Raw genomic sequence first — 18,250 nt, 5'->3', positions numbered from 1 at the left:
TCAGACAGACTCCTGCAGTCAGCTGGACCAAAAAAAACAGGTTACCCTAAGAGTGAAACAGACACACGAAGGAGACAGAGTGAGCTACAGAGGGCGGAAGAGGACAGGGAAAGAGGAAGCAAAGCTGAAGCATTTTTTTAATTAATTACATAATTTTGTAGCAAGAGAGAGAGAGATACAGGGACAGATAGATGGGAGAAAAAGAGATGAAAAACATCAACTCTTCATTGTGACACCTTAGTTGTTCATTGATTGCTTTCTCTTATGTGCCTTGTGGGGGGGGGGGGCTCCAACCGAGTCAGTGACCTTGGGCTCATGCCAACAACCATAGGGTCATGTCTGTGATCCCCATACTCAAGTCAGATGAGCCTATGCTCAAGCTGGTGACCTCAAGGTTTCAAACCTGCATCCTCTGATTCCCAGGCCTACGCTCTATCCACTGTGCCTCCGCCTTGTCAGGCTAATCTTCAATTTCAATAAAACAAAGTATATGAAAAATTCCTGTATTGCTCATAACTGTTTGATCATTTTCTGAAATTAGGAAATACTTGTTTTTTTTGGTATCCTTTAGTATAGTTACTATACTTCCACCATAAGAGCTTGTTTTTTTTTTGTTTTGTTTTTTTTGAAGAGAAGCTAACAAAATGTTCCTGACTGTGAGAAGTTCATAATTAGAAAATAAAAACTTACCTACTACGGAGGACCTACAACTTCAAACTGGATCTCCAACATTAACATATTATATGACCTTGTATCACGTGCGTGACTTCTTTGAGCCTGTTTCCTCATCTGTAAAATGAAATGGGGGCCACTGAGAGCTCCTTCTGGCATTGAAATTCTATCACTCAAATTGGAGAGTTTTGTTTTGTTTTGTTTTGTTTTAACAGCAGAGATAGGGACAGAGAGAGACAGACAGAGAAAGGGACAGATAGGGACAGAAAGACAGGAAGGGAGAGAGATGAGAAGCATCAATTCTTCATTGCGGCACCTCAGTTGTTCATTGATTGCTTTCTCACATGTGCCTTAACCAGGGGGCTATAGCAGACCAAGTTACCCCTTGCTCAAGTCAGCGACCTTGGGTGGGCTTCAAGCCAGCAACCTCAGGGATTCAAGCCTGGGTCTTCCGCATCCCAGTCCGATGTTCTATCCACTGCGCAACCACCTTGGTCAGGTGGAGGAGAAATTTTAAGAGAATTACACAAAACGGCCACAGGAGAGTTCTCCAACTCCCTGGCAATGCTCTCATTTCACTCCTCATGACAATGACTTCTATCTAGAGATGCAACAATAAATCAGAAAATATTTTGGTAACCTGACCAGATGGTAACCCAGTGGACAGAGCATCAGACTAGGACACAGAGGACCCAGGTTCAAAACTGTGAGGTTGCCAGTTTGAGCATGGGCTCATTCAGCTTGAGCACAGGGTCACTGGCTTGAAAAGTGAGATCATAGACATGACCCCAAAGGTCGCTGACATGAGCCCAAATGTCGTTGGCTTGAGCCCAAGGTTGCTGGTTTGAGCAAGGGGTCACTCGCTCAGCTGAAGCCCCCGGGGTCAAGGCACATATGAGAAAGCAATCAATGAACAATTAAGGTGCTGCAACAAAGAATTGATGCTTCTCATCTCTCTACCCTCCGGTCTGTCTGTCCCTATCTGTCCCTCTCTCTGTTTCTTCACAAAAAAAAAAAAAAAAAAAAAAAAAAAATTGGTAAAAAAATAAATAAATAACATAGACTATACTTACAGGTTTGAGATTTTGCAAAAGACTTTGAGTCCATCATTTAAAAAATCATTGCACTCTATTTTTTAAGAGATTTTATTTATTCATTTTGGAGAAGAGAGAGAGAGAGAGAGAAGGGGGGAGGAGCAGGAAGCATCAACTCCCATATGTTCCTTGACCAGGCAAGCCTGGGGTTTTGAACAGGCAACCTTGGTGTTCCAGGTTGACACTTTATCCATTGCACCACCACAGGTCAGAATCACTGCACTTTCAAAAGAAATACAGGCCGTGGCACAGTGGATAGAGCGTCGGACTGGGATGCAGAAGGGCCCAGGTTTGAGACCCCGAGGTTGCCAGCTTGGGTGTGGGCTCATCTGGCATTGAGCAAAATGCTTACCAGCTTGGACCCAAGGCCCCTGGCTTGAGCAAGAGGTCACTCAGTCTGCTGAAAGCCCTCTGTCAAGGCACATATGAGAAAGCAATCAATGAGCAACTAAGGCAAGGGTCGGGAACCTTTTTGGCTGAGAGAGCCATGAACACCACATATTTTAAAATGTAATTCCGAGAGAGCCATACAATGACCCATGTACGTTAAGCATTATACAATAAAAATTTGGTGTTGTCCCGGAGGACAGCTGTGATCGGCTCCAGCCACCTGCAACCATGAACATGAGCGGTAGAAAATGAATGGATTGTAATACATGAGAATATTTTATATTTTTAACGTTATTATTTTTTTTATTAAAGATTTGTCTGCGAGCCAGATGTAGCCATCAAAAGAGCCACATTTGGCTCGCGAGCCATAGGCTCCCGACCCCTGAACTAAAGTGTCACAACAAAAAACTGATAATTGATGCTTCTCATCTCTCTGTTCCTGTCTGTCTGTCCCTATCTGTCCCTCTCTGTCCCTGTAAAAAAAAAAATACAAAACATCTTGCCACTAATTCCTTGGTGGTTGCTTATAACTGATTTCTATTTTCTTCTTTAGACTTTCCTTTATTTTCTGCATTTTTCTACAAAGAAAAAGTACCACTCATCATTAAAAAATAACATTTTGAAAATGATTAGTGTACTCTTGCTTTTTAAGACTGTATTTATTGATTAGAGAGAGAGAGAGAGAGAGAGAGAAAGGTGGAAGGGCAGAGCAGGAAATATCAACTCATAGTTGCTTCCCGTATGCGCCTTGACCTGGCAAGTCCGGAGTGTATGACCTGAGACCTCTCTGTTGCAGGTTGACATTTCATCCACTGCACCATCACAGGTCAGGCAAATATTAGTGCATTCTTACCAGTTTGATCAGGTCTCTCAAGTCTATTCTGAAAACACTGGTGGGTGGGACACAAAAATCAGACAGTATACACAGTAGCTGACTACTCAAGTGACTGATTGCTGTAGTCAGAAACAGGACATTATTATTACAATCAAAATCAATGGTTCACAGTCTTCTATGAAAATCAAAATGTGCATTTTATCTAAACAACATTTCTTCCTCCCCTCCCCCAGCATCCTGGCCCTTGAGAATCATGGTTAAAATTACTTTCCAATTTAAAGTAAATGAAATGAAACATGAGGTCCTTCATCTACCTGCACAAAAAGCTTGCCAGATGAAATATGATCACTAATGCACTGTTTATTTTTTTCTGTTTTTATGCTCTAAAACACAACACATCAAAAATTAAATATTTAGCTGTCAAAACAAAAACATACCTCCAAAAACACAAGTATGAATTTGATGACTTTTTTTTTTTTCCTGAAGCTGGAAACGGGAGAGACAGTCAGACAGACTCCCGCATGCGCCCGACCGGGATCCACCCGGCACACCCACCAGGGGCGACGCTCTGCCCACCAGGGGGCGATGCTCTGCCCCTCTGGGGCATAGCTCTGTCGCGACCAGAGTCACTCTAGCGCCTGGGGCAGAGGCCAAGGAGCCATCCCCAGCGCCCGGGCCATCTTTGCTCCAATGGAGCCTCGACTGCGGGAGGGGAAGAGAGAGACAGAGAGGAAGGAGAGGGGGAGGGGTAGAGAAGCAGATGGGCGCTTCTCCTATGTGCCCTGGCCAGGAATCGAACCCGGGTCCCCCACACGCCAGGCCGACGCTCTACCACTGAGCCAACCGGCCAGGGCCTTGATGACTTTTTTTAAATTAATTTTTTTTTTTTTTTAAATTTATTAATTTTAATGCGGTGACATTGATAAATCAGGGTACATATGTTCAGAGAAAACATCTCCAAATTATTTTGACATTTGATTATGTTGCATACCCCTCACCCAAAGTCAAATTGTCTTCCGTCACCTTCTATCTGGTTTTCTTTATGTCCCTCCCCTCCCCCAACCCCTCTCTTTCCTTCCTCCCCCACCCCTCCTTACCATCATATTCTTGTCCATGTCTCTGAGTCTCATTTTTATGTCCCATCTATGTATGGATTCATATAGTTCTTAGTTTTTTCTGATTTACTTCTTTCACTCAGTATAATGTTATCAAGGTACAGCCATGTTGTTGTAAATGATCCAATCATTTCTTATGGCTGAGTAGTATTCCATAGTATATATGTACCAAAGCTTTTTAATCCACTCATCCACTGAAGGACACTTGGGCTGTTTCCAGATCTTTTCTCTTGTGAACAATGCTGCCATAAACATGGGGGTATTTGATAAAATTCAGCACCCATTCATGATCAAAACTCTCAGCAAAGTGGGAATACAGGGAACATACCTCAACATGATAAAGGCCATCTATGACAAACTCACAGCCAACATCATAATCAATGGGCAAAAATTAAAAGCAATCCCCTTAAGATCAGGAACAAGGCAGGGGTGGCCCCTTTCACCACTCTTATTCAACACAGTCCTGGAAGTCCTAGCCACAGCAATCAGACAAGAAGAAGAAATAAAAGGCATTCAAATTTATGACTTTTTAATAAAAATAACTTCCACAGAAAACAAACAAATGTTTAAATTGTGTAAGAAGATGACAAGTCTAAATATTGCCATTACTAAATTCTATGTGACAGTCCTGTGGCAGGTAGAAGGTGGGCTGCAGAAAGGATGTAAACACAATTCACTAACTTCCAGTTTTACGGTTATGAAAAATGAGTTCCAAAAATGTAAGTAAGATGTTAAATGAAGCTCTCCAAAATGAGACTGACAGGCTTAGTTTGGAAAGATCTCCAGAACAAATTCCATGTTGCAGTCAGTTCTCATCAGTTGAGGAAGGTAGAATAACTCACCTCTCCATTCTCTACCTGAATATATTCCAGTATCTACAACACAGTACCTCTGAAATACTTTTCATAGGACTGGTTACTCACTTCTCTGCAACTTGTTCCTCAGCTCATCCCCTTCATCAACCTCAAGCTTTAGATCAAGCAGCAGGGGACAGTGGCTTAGTTATAGAACTTGAGGTAAAATCCCAAATCTGTTGCTTATTAGTTGTACAATCTCAGACAAGTTACTTAACTAATCTTATCTGTAAAATGTGTGTAACTACTTTGCAGAGTTGTTGTAAGGTAAAATTACATAATGGCTATAAATTCAACTCATGCATTTTCTAGAATTGTAGTAGGCTTTTGAGTAATATTGGTTCTCCTTCTCCCCTTACTCCTGGCTACTTCAAGTATAATTAAATTTAATGTTCATGGTTTCAATTACTCTCAAGCAAGCTCAATGGTATACAGGACATTTAGTAATTTTGATTTTGTTAAGTAAGATTTTGAATAGAGCACACCACAAAGGAGACAGTATGACATTGTGCTTAAAACCATGAACTTCTGAGGAGTATACAATCTTTTGCTGTCTACTTCCAACATCGACCAGCTGTGAGACCCAAGGCAAGTTACTTTACCACTCTAAGCCTGGTTCCTTATTTATAAAATGAAGAGAATATATCATGGCACAAAGTACAGTAATTCCCATCAATGGTAGCTGTTATGGTCTTTTTTTTAAAAAAGCATTTTATTTATTTATTTATTTATTGACAGAGACAGAGAGAGGGACAGACAGGAAGGGAGAGAAATGAGAAGAATCAATTCTTCATTGCGGCTCTTAGTTGTTCATTGATTGCTTTCTCATATATGCCTTGATGGGAGCGGGGCTACAGCAGAATGAGTGACCCCTTGCTCGAGCCAGCGACTTTGGGCTCAAGCTGGTAAGCCTTGCTCAAAATGGATGAGCCCGCGCTCAAACTGGCAAGCTCGGGGTCTCGAACCTGGGTCCTCCACATCCCAGTCCAATGCTCTATCCACTGCACCACTGCCAGGTCAGGCTGATACGGTCTTTTAATTATTCAGGTCCAGGACTAGTGAAGTGAGCTCAGCAAACTAGTCAAGTCCCACCAGAACACTGTCATTGTTCTCTACTCTCCTGAAGTTACATTTTATCGCATTTTGTCGAGGAAATTACATCAACCTCAGCACTACTGACTTTTTGGTTCCGATTATTCTTTGTTGGGAGAGCTTCCCTGTGTGCTATAGAATATTAAAACAGCATCCTTGCTTTTCAGAGGTATACCAAATCCCAAGTTGTAACAGCCAAAAATGTCTCTGGACATTGTTCAATGTCTCCTAGGGGCAAAATTGCCCCAGTTAGAAACCACTGGTCTACCTAGCACTATTTGTAAAAAGGGGGATTCTGAAAGATCTCAGAAGGTAGCCCTATAGGAGGTCAAAGGTTTACTGGAGCTACTACTTAGTATTAGCTACTCTTCCGGGCTCCAATATCCATTATTATCCAGAATTCAAAGTTGACCACAGACAAATAATTTTTTGCCCAATTTGCTGTCAGAAGACGCTTTAAGTCACAGGAAAAATGCTAGCCTTCTCACTACACAGGGATACAAAATATGAACTGAAATAGCAGGAATTCTTCTATGTCCTATTCATTTACGTAACTTTATCTTTTTCTTTTTAAAGAGCATAGGCCTCAAGATGACTTAAAAATCAAATTATTACTCAAAATTAAAAGTATGTCTTAGGAGTGACGTCACGGAAATGGCGCCGTGAGCAGTGCGTCCGACAGATCTCCCCAAAATCTCAACAAATTTATCAACTAGAAACAGAAAAATTTATCCTCGGAGCATTCCGGAGTTCCACACACACACTGAAAGCAAAAGGACTGTTGCCAAGGAGGGAGTACACCTGTGGTGAGTCAACCCACACGTGCAGCTGCCCGCCCACACTCAGGGAACGGCAGCCTGGGCACTGGCAGCGGCCGCTGCATGCCCTGAGAAACCGCGCGCGCGCCCCGTGCCATGGACCAGAGAGTCCCCGGCCACTGGCGTGCCGAGAAACCGAGCGCGCGCGCCCCGAGCCGCAGTCCGGGAGGGGCGCCAAGGCTGTCTTTCCTAGTCGGGAGATTCTCTCCGTGGGTGGGGCACCTCACCCAGCCATTCAAGCTAACAATCAAGCGTTGGGGGGAGGGGCGCGCAGGCAGCCTGAAATACTTTCTGGAGCACAGCTGCGGATCCAATCACTGAAATTAGCTTAACCCACAAAATCTACACACCCACGGGGCTCTAATTGATAAGATCTCTCCCAGTTCAGCGATCCAAGACAAGAGGCGTGATATTTTTCAGTGCTTTTCGCTAAAGGGGTGGGGGCAACTTCTGATTGACAGAGCCTCCATACTCAGGGATATACCTAACAAGAGGGACTTGGCAGATATTAAGATCCATAAAGCAAGCAGCGACTAGTGCTTCTTCTTCCCAGCCAAAACAGGCTACCAAGTGTGGAAAGTCTGGGTTGAGTGGTCCAACTGAATGATAGGCGCTGAACAGTCACCTTGACAACAATTGACTCCCAGCCCCACCTGATTACGCTGGAGGCTCTGACTGCCAGAGCCTTACCCAGAGCCTTGCGCTGAGTGAGGATAGAGTGGGGATTTACCAGCTCTTTGAGCCTCTTACTCCCCAGACAGAAGCAGTGGCAGCCTCATAGCTGGATCACCAGGCTGCTAATTCAGGAAGGGGAGACTAGGAAAGAGACTCCAGGAAAGCAAACTCTCTCATTGTTGGACTCTGCAAATGCCAACAAGCCTTGACTACCAGCGAGACTAAAGCCAATTATATGACATTGCCATAGAATCCCATCATCTGCAAATTCCTACCTAAGAGTGACACAGGGGCAGAACCTGGAGTACAGTCACCGACCAGGAAGAGGGAGAGAAAAGAAAAAAGGAAGAAGTTAACCTCTCAAAATCAAGAAAAATCCACAGACTTTATAACTGGTTCCACTAATTCTTTGTTGTTGTTGTTTCTTTCTTCTATCTTATTGCCTTTATTATTATTTCTATTTCTTCCACCTCGGTCCTTTTACTCTCTGCCCATCTTATGCTACCCTTTTCTTGAATTACACTACCCATGAGTGTTACATTTTATTTCTTTTATTCATCCTAACTCTCCTTTAGGGTTACACTCCGAAACCCTTAACTCTCACTCTCTCCCCTTTTGTTTTTCTTTTCCTTTCCTTTTTTTCTTCCTTCGTTTCTCTCTTATTCTTATTTTTTCCTTTCTATTCATTTCTTCTTTTCTCCTTTTACTTTTCCTCCCATTTAAGCCTCAATCACGAACAAAATATTTAATTTGGGACTCAAGTTTTTTTTTTGTTTGTTTGTTTTTTTGTTGTTCTTTTTTTTCTTCTGCTTTTGTTCTTGATTTTCCTTTATTTGTTTGCTTTTGTGGCATTTTGGGCACTTTTTACATTGCTTTTTAACTCACTAGCATTCCTCCCAACCCAAAGTCTCCATTGTATTTAGTCTTCACTCCACTTAATACAACAGATTTGTACTTATTATTTTTATTTTTATTTTTTTCTTCTTTAATTATTGTTTTTTCTCTCCTTTTTTCTGTTTCCCTCTTATCCCTCTCATTATATCTCTTAGTCGACCATCACTTACAAGCAAATCATTTTATGCTTGTCTAAGATTTTCTCCTTTTTTTTGGTATTTAGTAGGTCCCTACTCCCTTTTTTGCCCCTTGAACTCTTCACCCCAAATCAGGCCCTCCATTATAGGCAGTTTTTGTTCCATTTAGCATAATATAATTCACAGGTCATCACGATATTTCCCTAAGGAGGTGAGAGGAGGGGAAGAGAAGAAAGAAAAAAGGGGGAAATAATAAATTATTACTTTTTTTTTTGTGGAGTGTTTTCCTTTTTTCTTTTTTTTTCCTTTTTATTTTTTATTAATTCTAATTATCACTATCATCAAGACCACCTTCAGATGCCAATAAGAAAAAGGAAATCGAACATTATGGATACAAAAGACAGAGAGGTAACACAAATAGATGTGGAAAAATCTATGGAGAAAAGATTTAACATATTGGAAGCCTTGGAGCCAAATGACAGAGAATTTAAAATAGAAATCTTAAAAATACTCAGAGATATACAAGAAAACACAGAAAGGCAATTTAGGGAAATCAGAAAACAACTCAACGATCACAAAGAATATATTACCAAGGAAATTGAAACTATAAAAACAAATCAAACAAATGAAAAACTCAATTCAAGAGCTGAAAAACGAGGTAACAAGCTTAGCTAATAGAACAGCCCAGATAGAAGATAGGATCAGTGAAATAGAAGACAAGCAACTTGAGGCACAACAGAGAGAAGAAGAAAGAGACTCAATAATAAAAAACGAGAAAGCCCTACAGGAATTGTCTGACTCCATCAGAAAGAATAACATAAGAATAATAGGTATATCAGAGGGAGAAGAGAAAGAAAATGGAATGGAGAATATACTCAAACAAATAATAGACGAGAACTTCCCAAGCCTGTGGAAAGAACTAAAGCCTCAAATTCAAGAAGCAAACAGAACACCGAGTTTTCTTAACCACAACAAACCCACTCCAAGGCACATCATAATGAAGATGACACAAACCAGTGACAAAGAAAAAATTCTCAAGGCAGCCAGGGAAAAGAAGAATACAACATATAAAGGAAGGCCTATTAGATTATCATCAGATTTCTCAGCAGAAACTCTACAAGCTAGAAGAGAGTGGACCCCAATATTTAAAGCCCTGAAAGAGAGGAACTTTCAGCCAAGAATACTATACCCATCAAAGCTATCCTTCAAGTACGAAGGAGATATAAAAATATTCACAAATACAGAAAAGATGAGAGAATTTATCATCAGAAAGCCCCCACTCCAGGAAATACTAAAGGGGGTTTTCCAACCAGATTCAAAGAACAAAAGAAAACATAACCACAAGTAACAGCTCCACCAAGAAAACAATAAAACCAAACTTAAACTGTGACAACAAAAGAAAAAAACGGGGAGAAAGGATGAAGATTAACAGTAGCAAAGGACGATGAAGCGCAGTAATACTCATAAGAAAGGGTACTACAATGAATATGGTAGGTACCCTTTTCATTACTTAATGGTAACCACCCATGAAAAAACCACCACAAAAACACTTGACTTAAAAAAGGTAGCAACAGAGGAAAGAAGTATGGAATACAAACAAACAAAAACAAATGATAGAAAAACAAAAGAGAAGAATCAAACAAGATACAAAACTAACAGAAAGCAATTTATAAAATGGCAATAGGGAACCCACAAGTGTCAATAATTACACTAAATGTAAATGGATTAAACTTACCAATAAAAAGACATAGAGTAGCAGAATGGATTACAAAAGAAAATCCAACTATATGCTGCCTACAAGAAACTCATCTAAGCAACAAGGATAAAAACAAATTCAAAGTGAAAAGCTGGAAAACAATACTCCAAGCAAACAACACCCCCCAAAAAAGCAGGTGTAGCAATACTCATATCTAATAATGCTGACTACAAGACAGAAAAAGTACTCAGAGACAAAAATGGTCATTTCATAATGATTAAGGGGACACTGAATCAAGAAGACATAACAATCCTTAATATATATGCACCAAACCAAGGAGCACCAAAATATATAAGACAGCTACTTATTGACCTTAAAACAAAAACTGACAAAAATACAATCATACTTGGAGACCTCAATACACCGATGACGGCTCTAGATCGGTCATCCAAACAGAGAATCAATAAAGATATAGTGGCCTTAAATGAAATACTAGAACACCTGGATATGATAGACATCTACAGGACACTTCATCCCAAAGCGACAGAGTATACATTTTTCTCTAGTGTACATGGAACATTCTCTAGAATTGACCATATGTTGGGCCACAAAGACAATATCAACAAATTTAGAAAAATTGAAACTGTGCCAAGCATATTCTCTGATCATAAAGCCTTGAAAGTAGAATTCAACTGTAAAAAAGAGGGGGAAAAACCCACAAAATTGTGGAAACTAAACAACATACTTCTAAAAAATGAATGGGTCAAAGAAGAAATAAGCGCAGAGATCAAAAGATATATACAGACAAATGAAAATGAAAATACGACACAACAGAATCTCTGGGATGCAGCAAAAGTAGTAATAAGAGGAAAGTTCATATCACTTCAGGCCTATATGAACAAACAAGAGAGAGCCGAAGTAAACCACTTAACTTCACACCTTAAGGAACTAGAAAAAGAAGAACAAAGACAACCCAAAACCAGCCGAAGAAAGGAGATAATAAAAATCAGAGCAGAAATAAACGAAATAGAGAACAGAAAAACTATAGAAAAAATCAATAAAACAAGGAGCTGGTTCTTTGAAAAGATCAACAAAATCGACAAACCCTTGGCAAGACTCACCAAGGAAAAAAGACACAGGACTCAAATAAATAAAATCCAAAATGAAAGAGGAGAGATCACCACAGACATCATAGATATACAAAGAATTATTGTAGAATACTATGAAAAACTATATGCCTCCAAATACAACAATCTAGAAGAAATGGATAAATTCCTAGAACAATACAACCTTCCTAAACTGAGTCATGAAGAAGCAGAAAGCCTAAACAGACCAATCAGCAGGGAGGAAATAGAAAAAACTATTAAAAACCTCCCCAAAAATAAAAGTCCAGGCCCAGATGGTTATACTAGTGAATTCTATCAAACATTCAAAGAAGACTTGGTTCCTATTCTACTCAAAGTCTTCCAAAAAATTGAAGAAGAAGCAATACTTCCAAACACATAACCGTCATACCAAAACCTAGCAAGGATGGCACAAAAAAAGAAAACTACAGACCAATATCTCTAATGAATACAGATGCTAAAATACTAAACAAAATACTGGCAAATCGAATACAACAACTTATTAAAAAAATAATACATCATGATCAAGTGGGATTCATCCCAGAATCTCAAGGATGGTTCAATATACGTAAAACAGTTAACGTAATACACCATATCAACAAAACAAAGAACAAAAACCACATGATCTTATCAATAGATGCAGAAAAGGCTTTCGATAAAATACATCACAATTTTACGTTTAAGACTCTCAACAAAATGGGTATAGAAGGAAAATATCTCAACATGATAACGGCCATATATGATAAACCATCAGCCAACATCATTTTAAATGGCGTAAAACTGAGGACTTTCTACCTTAAATCAGGAACACGACAGGGGTGTCCACTCTCTCCACTCTTATTTAACGTGGTGCTAGAAGTTCTGGCCAGAGCAATCAGACAAGACAAAGAAATAAAAGGCATCCATATCGGAAAAGAAGAAGTAAAGGTATCACCTTTTGCTGATGATATGATCCTATACATCGAAAACCCAAAGGACTCCACAAAAAGATTACTAGAAACAATAAACCAATACAGTAAGGTCGCAGGATACAAAATTAACATACAAAAGTCCATAGCCTTTCTATATGCCAACAATGAAATATTAGAAAACGAACTCAAAAAAATAATCCCCTTCACGATTGCAACCAAAAAAATAAAATACCTAGGAATAAACATAACAAAGAATGTAAAGGACCTATATAAAGAAATCTACAAGGCATTGCTAAGAGAAATAGAAAAAGACACAATGAGATGGAAAAATATTCCTTGTTCTTGGATAGGAAGAATAAATATAATTAAAATGGCCATATTACCCAAAGTAATATATAAATTTAATGCAATTCCCATCAAAATTCCTATGACATTTTTTAAAGAAATGGAACAAAAAATCATAAGATTTATATGGAACTATAAAAAATCCAGAATAGCCAAAGCAATCCTAAGGAAAAAGAATGAAGCTGGGGGCATTACAATACCTGACTTTAAACTATTTTATAGGGCCACAATAATCAAAACTGCATGGTATTGGCAGAAAAATAGACACTCAGACCAATGGAACAGAATAGAAAGCCCAGAAATAAAACCACATATATATGGTCAAATAATCTTTGATAAAGGGGCCAACAACACAAAATGGAGAAAAGAAAGCCTCTTCAACAAATGGTGTTGGGAAAACTGGAAAGCCACATGCAAAAGAATGAAACTCGACTACAGCCTGTCCCCGTGTACTAAAATTAATTCAAAATGGATCAAAGACCTAAATATAAGATCTGAAACAATAAAGTACATAGAAGAAGACATAGGTACTCAACTCATGGACCTGGGTTTTAAAGAACATTTTATGAACTTGACTCCAATGGCAAGAGAAGTGAAGGCAAAGATAAATGAATGGGACTACATCAGAATAAAAAGTTTTTGCTCAGCAAGAGAAACTGATATCAAAATAAACAGACAGCCAACTAAATGGGAACTGATATTTTCAAACAACAGCTCAGATAAGGGCCTAATATCCAAAATTTACAAAGAACTCATAAAACTCAACAACAAACAAACAAACAATCCAATAAAAAAATGGGAAGAGGACATGAACAGACACTTCTCCCAGGAAGAAATACAAATGGCCAACAGATATATGAAAAGATGCTCAGCTTCATTAGTTATTAGAGAAATGCAAATCAAAACTACAATGAGATACCACCTCACCCCTGTTAGATTAGCTATTATCAACAAGACGGGTAATAGCAAATGTTGGAGAGGCTGTGGAGAAAAAGGAACCCTCATACACTGTTGGTGGGAATGTAAAGTAGTACAACCATTATGGAGGAAAGTATGGTGGTTTCTCAAAAAACTGCAAATAGAACTACCTTATGACCCAGCAATCCTTCTACTGGGTATATACCCCAAAACCTCAGAATCATTGATACGTAAAGACACATGTAGCCCCATGTTCATTGCAGCACTGTTCACAGTGGCCAAGACATGGAAACAACCAAAAAACCCTTTCAATAGAAGACTGGATAAAGAAGATGTGGCACATATACACTATGGAATACTACTCAGCCATAAGAAATGATGACATCAGATCATTTACAGCAAAATGGTGGGATCTTGATAACATTATACGGAGTGAAATAAGTAAATCAGAAAAAAACAAGAACTACATGATTCCATACATTGGTGGAACATAAAAACGAGACTAAGAGACATGGACAAGAGTGTGGTGGTTACCAGGGGTGGGGGGAGGGAGGACGCAGAAGGGAGGGAGGGAGAGAGTTAGGGGGAGGGGGAGGGGCACAGAGAAAACTAGATAGAGGGTGACGGAGGACAATCTGACTCTGGGCAAGGGGTATGCAACATAATTTAATGACAAGATAACCTAGACATGTTTTCTTTGAATATATGTACCCTGAATTATTAATGTCATCCCATTAACATTAATAAAAATTTATAAAAAAAATAAAAAATAAAAAATAAAAGTATGTCTTAGTTGAGGAGATGAGATAAAATTTATGCAATGAACAATTCTCTGGAAAGAAATAAGTCTACTGTTTGCATGACTAAAGCATGTTTAATGCATATAAAGTGCTATGTTATTGTCCAATAGACTCTGGACAACTCTTTATCAGTCACAACAAATTCACTATCTATCTTTCATTTAATAATTGCACCAGAAGGCAGAAGCAGTTTTTTATTCACTGTGTACCCCTGCACCTAGCACAGGACCTCTGACAGAGGCAGTTACTCAATAAATGTTTGGTGAATAAATGCATGATCATGTACTCTGCTTAATTAAGTACTCCACTGGCAAAAAAGAAAAAAAAATAGAAAGAAAAGAAACTTTCTTTTCTCTCATCCAACAGGAGCTGGAAAAAAGAAAAAAAGCTCTTTTAAAAGAAAATCATTACAGTCAACTCCCTTCTACCCTGAATCCCAACAATTGGAACGTTCAATTAACAAAAAAAAAAAAAAAAAAAAAAAAAAAATTGTAGGCAAACGTTGGGGAAAGCAGCCAAAGAGATAAACTGAAGCAAGTGCCAACATTTGTTCAACTCCCATAAGGTTATAAAAGCCATGTTTCTGGCACCAGAGGGGGAAAAGGGAGGGGTCCGGGGAAAGAAGGGAACCCGGAAGCAGAGAACAGGAAAGCAGGGATCAGTCACAGGCTGGCTTCTAGGTCTTCAACAAACTGTTGTTCTTTTAAATGTCAGAACTTTAGGGGGATGGGTCCATTTCTTACATAAAATCTTAATTTACAAATTATTTTTCAAATTAATGTTAGCAAAACCTTCAAGACTATTAGAAAGATATTTGATCGTATATTTGTTAATTTCTGAATGTCATTTTTTTTGTCCTTCAGTCCAACTCCATTTGCAATTTTGTCTAAAAAAACTTGAGGCCCAGCACCCATCAACTGCTTCTCCCTGTAAAAGACTTTACCTCTTTCAGCATCCTTTTCAAAAGAGAGGGAAAAAATCAGACAAATCGCGCAGGCAAAAAATCCGTGTATAACTTTTGACCCTTCAAAGGCTGTTCCTGTGTATCTTGTAGGGGGATTGGCTTCAGGACCCCCAAAGGTACTCAATTCCATGCATGTTTAAATCACTTGTATAAAATGGTGTAGATCAATGCATACAGTTGGCCCTCCATATCAGCTTACTCCCAAGATCAAACCAAAAACAGTACATGTATTTATTGAAAAAAAAATCACCATATAAGAGGACCTTTGAAGTTCAAACCTGTTGTTCAAGGGTCAACTGTACGATTTTCAGATTGTTGCCTATGCATAGAATGCATATCACATTAACATTAGAAATGGTGCACATAATGGTGTTTATTTAAATGTATTTTCCTTAATCTTTGAGACCCAAATCCCTATTACCACTTAAACATTTCCAGTAAACAAATAATTATCTTATTTCCGTGGTTCATTAGTTTGATACTTGTTAAATTAGCTCTAATACATTTGTAGCATACAAGAGAAATTTCTACCAATTTAAATCTTACACATTTTTTTAACATTTCACTAAAAAATCTAGACTTGGTTAAAAACAAAACAAAACAAAAACAAACAAAAAGAACGTTCCTTCTCCAAAAACTCAATATGGGAATGGTAGCTTAGAATTCCAAAAAACAAAATATGACTACAGAACCAGTGTGGTAGTATTAGACTATGTAATTATTGGGAGGTGGTTTGTACAAATAATGGCCTATCTGACCAATTTCCTGTTGCATAAAGATTATTTTTGCCCTTAAAAACATTAAATAAGCATTTTTAAAGACTGAAGGTAAAGACTAGATTGGAACCTTATGTAACCAAAATAGAAAAGCAGTATATAGCTTCACCACATGAAAGGCCTTAGTCTCTTTAATACGTATTCTTCTTAAGCATATAAGAGCATGAGTTTCCAAAGGCAAAGCTCCCATCCCAGAAGCCCTTGCTTCTTCAGTGTAAAGAATAGGGAGGTTACTGTTCCCGGGAAACATGAGCTGGAGAAGGAAAAGCTTTGCAAAATTCCAAGGGACTCATAATTTAAATTTATGCTATTCTGCAAATATTCACATTCCCAAGGAACAACATAAAACTTACAGTAAACTGTCTTAATCAAGATAACAGAAAAATTATTCCTACTGCTTTATAAGCTTACCATACATTTGATAACCCATGGGAGGATTACTGGCAATTACAAAATGATGCCTCCAATTAGAAAAACTGGATCTATTCCAAAGTCAAATCAAAGGGGGTTCAGATAATCCGATGGAATAATTTAAATAAATATAGAGGACTTCCAGCAAAGACATAGGACGTTTATTTGATTTCTACCTCTTCTGAAAGCTAAGCAAAATGCTACAACAACGGATCTCTTGCCGTTCAGGAAATTAAAAAAACAAATAATCTGGAGTCCCCTAAAAAACCGTATTCTCTTCTTTTCCCAAGGGGTCTCCCTGTTACGGTTTTTATTGTAAAGGGCAAAATCAAAACAAACTTGTGAAACTCACAGTCTCAAATGCAGAAAATAATACAGCACTGAACCCAAACCACCACACAGTCTTCCCTTGCTGATTTCCAAGTCTACCTAGTCCTGGACGATGAGAGGGGGCCACGAAGAATGGAAGGGAAATAGAAACTTCGAAAGCAGAAAGCGCTCTCCCAAAGCCTAGAACAGATGACACCTTGCAGGGATTTCAATCTTTTTGAGACGGAAAGGTCACACCCTACAGTTTCGAAAATCCACCTTCTAAGGCGTAACCAACGTGATAGAACCGTCCTCTCGCTTCCCTGGGTTCTACGCCCGAGCTGAAATCCACCAGTCTCCCCACCCCCACTTGCCAACACCCTGTCATCCCCTTAGAAGCAGAGCGCCCCCCCCCAACACCCCAAGCGTCCCCTGAGGAGACAACCCCGGCTCCCACGCATCCCCACCGCCACCATCCTCGTTGAGAGAATGAAGACAGGTCCCCGGTCACTCCCTCCCTAATCCTGGACAAGAAAGCCAAGGGAAGCCCCCATTTCATATTCATCTGCTCCCGCAAACCCTGCTGGCTATCCTTCTGGAGAAAACCGAGAGGCGCTCTCACCCCGCCCGACCCCCTGGGCGAGAAAACCCAGAGCCCCCTGCCCTCCCACCTCCCCACCATTCCGCAGAGAATGTGGAGAGCACCCTCTCGCTCCTGCTCCCTCCCCAGCCACTCTCCATCCGTACCGCCCATCACCCTCCACCACCTCGGCGAGAGCCCAGGGGAGGCCAAAGCAAGCACAGGAGGGGACCCCGCTGGAGGCGCCCCTGGTCCCCAGCCCCCGGCGGCGGGGGAGAGGCCGCAGCTAGCCGGCCCCTGAAGGCCCAGCAGCCCCGAGCGACGGCAGCCACGGAGGCTCCCCGGGGACGCGGGCCGCTGGGCAGGAGGCACACACGCACGCATGCACACGCGGACAGAACGCGGGCTTACTGCCTGGGGATGCTCGGCCGCGCGGCTGTCCCGGCGGCGGCCGCTACCTGCGCCCAGACCGAGGCGCGGTGGCGGCGCTGGCGGCTCCGGCTGCAGACAGAGCCCCCTCGGCGGGCGCGAGATGTAGGGCGCGGGAGGGACGCGACGGGAGGGGCGCGGAGGGGGCGGGGAGCCGAGGGGAGGAGAGGGAAGGGGAGGGAGTGCGCGCTAGGGCGGGCGCGGCTGGCCCGGGGCGGGGCTCTGCCCGTGGGTGCTGCGGAGTGGGGCGGGGTCGTGGGGCCAGTCCGCTGGGAGGCGGGAGCGGCGGCGCTGCCTGCAAGGCCTGGGCGCGCGGAGACGGTGGCTGACGGCCGGTGGCAGCGATCGCTTCCCCGCGGAGCCGGCCCTGGCCTGGGGAGGAGGGCGGGCTAGGGGCTCCTGGTCCCTCCT

General features: G+C 40.8%; 1 protein-coding gene across 2 annotated transcripts in view; it reads right to left on the bottom strand.

Annotated features, from left to right (window-relative positions):
• The window catches only part of FHL1 (four and a half LIM domains 1), a 73,303-nt gene extending 55,342 nt beyond the window's left edge, over positions 1 to 17,961 (bottom strand). Inside the window, exon 1 of one of the 2 annotated variants that reach the window (XM_066357399.1) lies at positions 17,822 to 17,961. The gene's annotated coding sequence lies outside the window, so the exon portion shown is untranslated. Of the gene's footprint in view, positions 1 to 690; positions 709 to 17,821 lie in introns of those variants that run through there. The other variant, XM_066357400.1, reaches the window with a different exon arrangement.
• Between the last annotated feature and the right edge of the window lie 289 nt (positions 17,962 to 18,250).

This window comes from Saccopteryx leptura, chromosome X (assembly GCF_036850995.1).
Source record: "Saccopteryx leptura isolate mSacLep1 chromosome X, mSacLep1_pri_phased_curated, whole genome shotgun sequence".
Classification (NCBI taxonomy): Eukaryota; Metazoa; Chordata; class Mammalia; order Chiroptera; family Emballonuridae; genus Saccopteryx; species Saccopteryx leptura.
The sequence above is the reverse complement of the archived record's forward strand: the minus strand, read 5'-3'. Positions and strand labels throughout refer to the sequence as shown.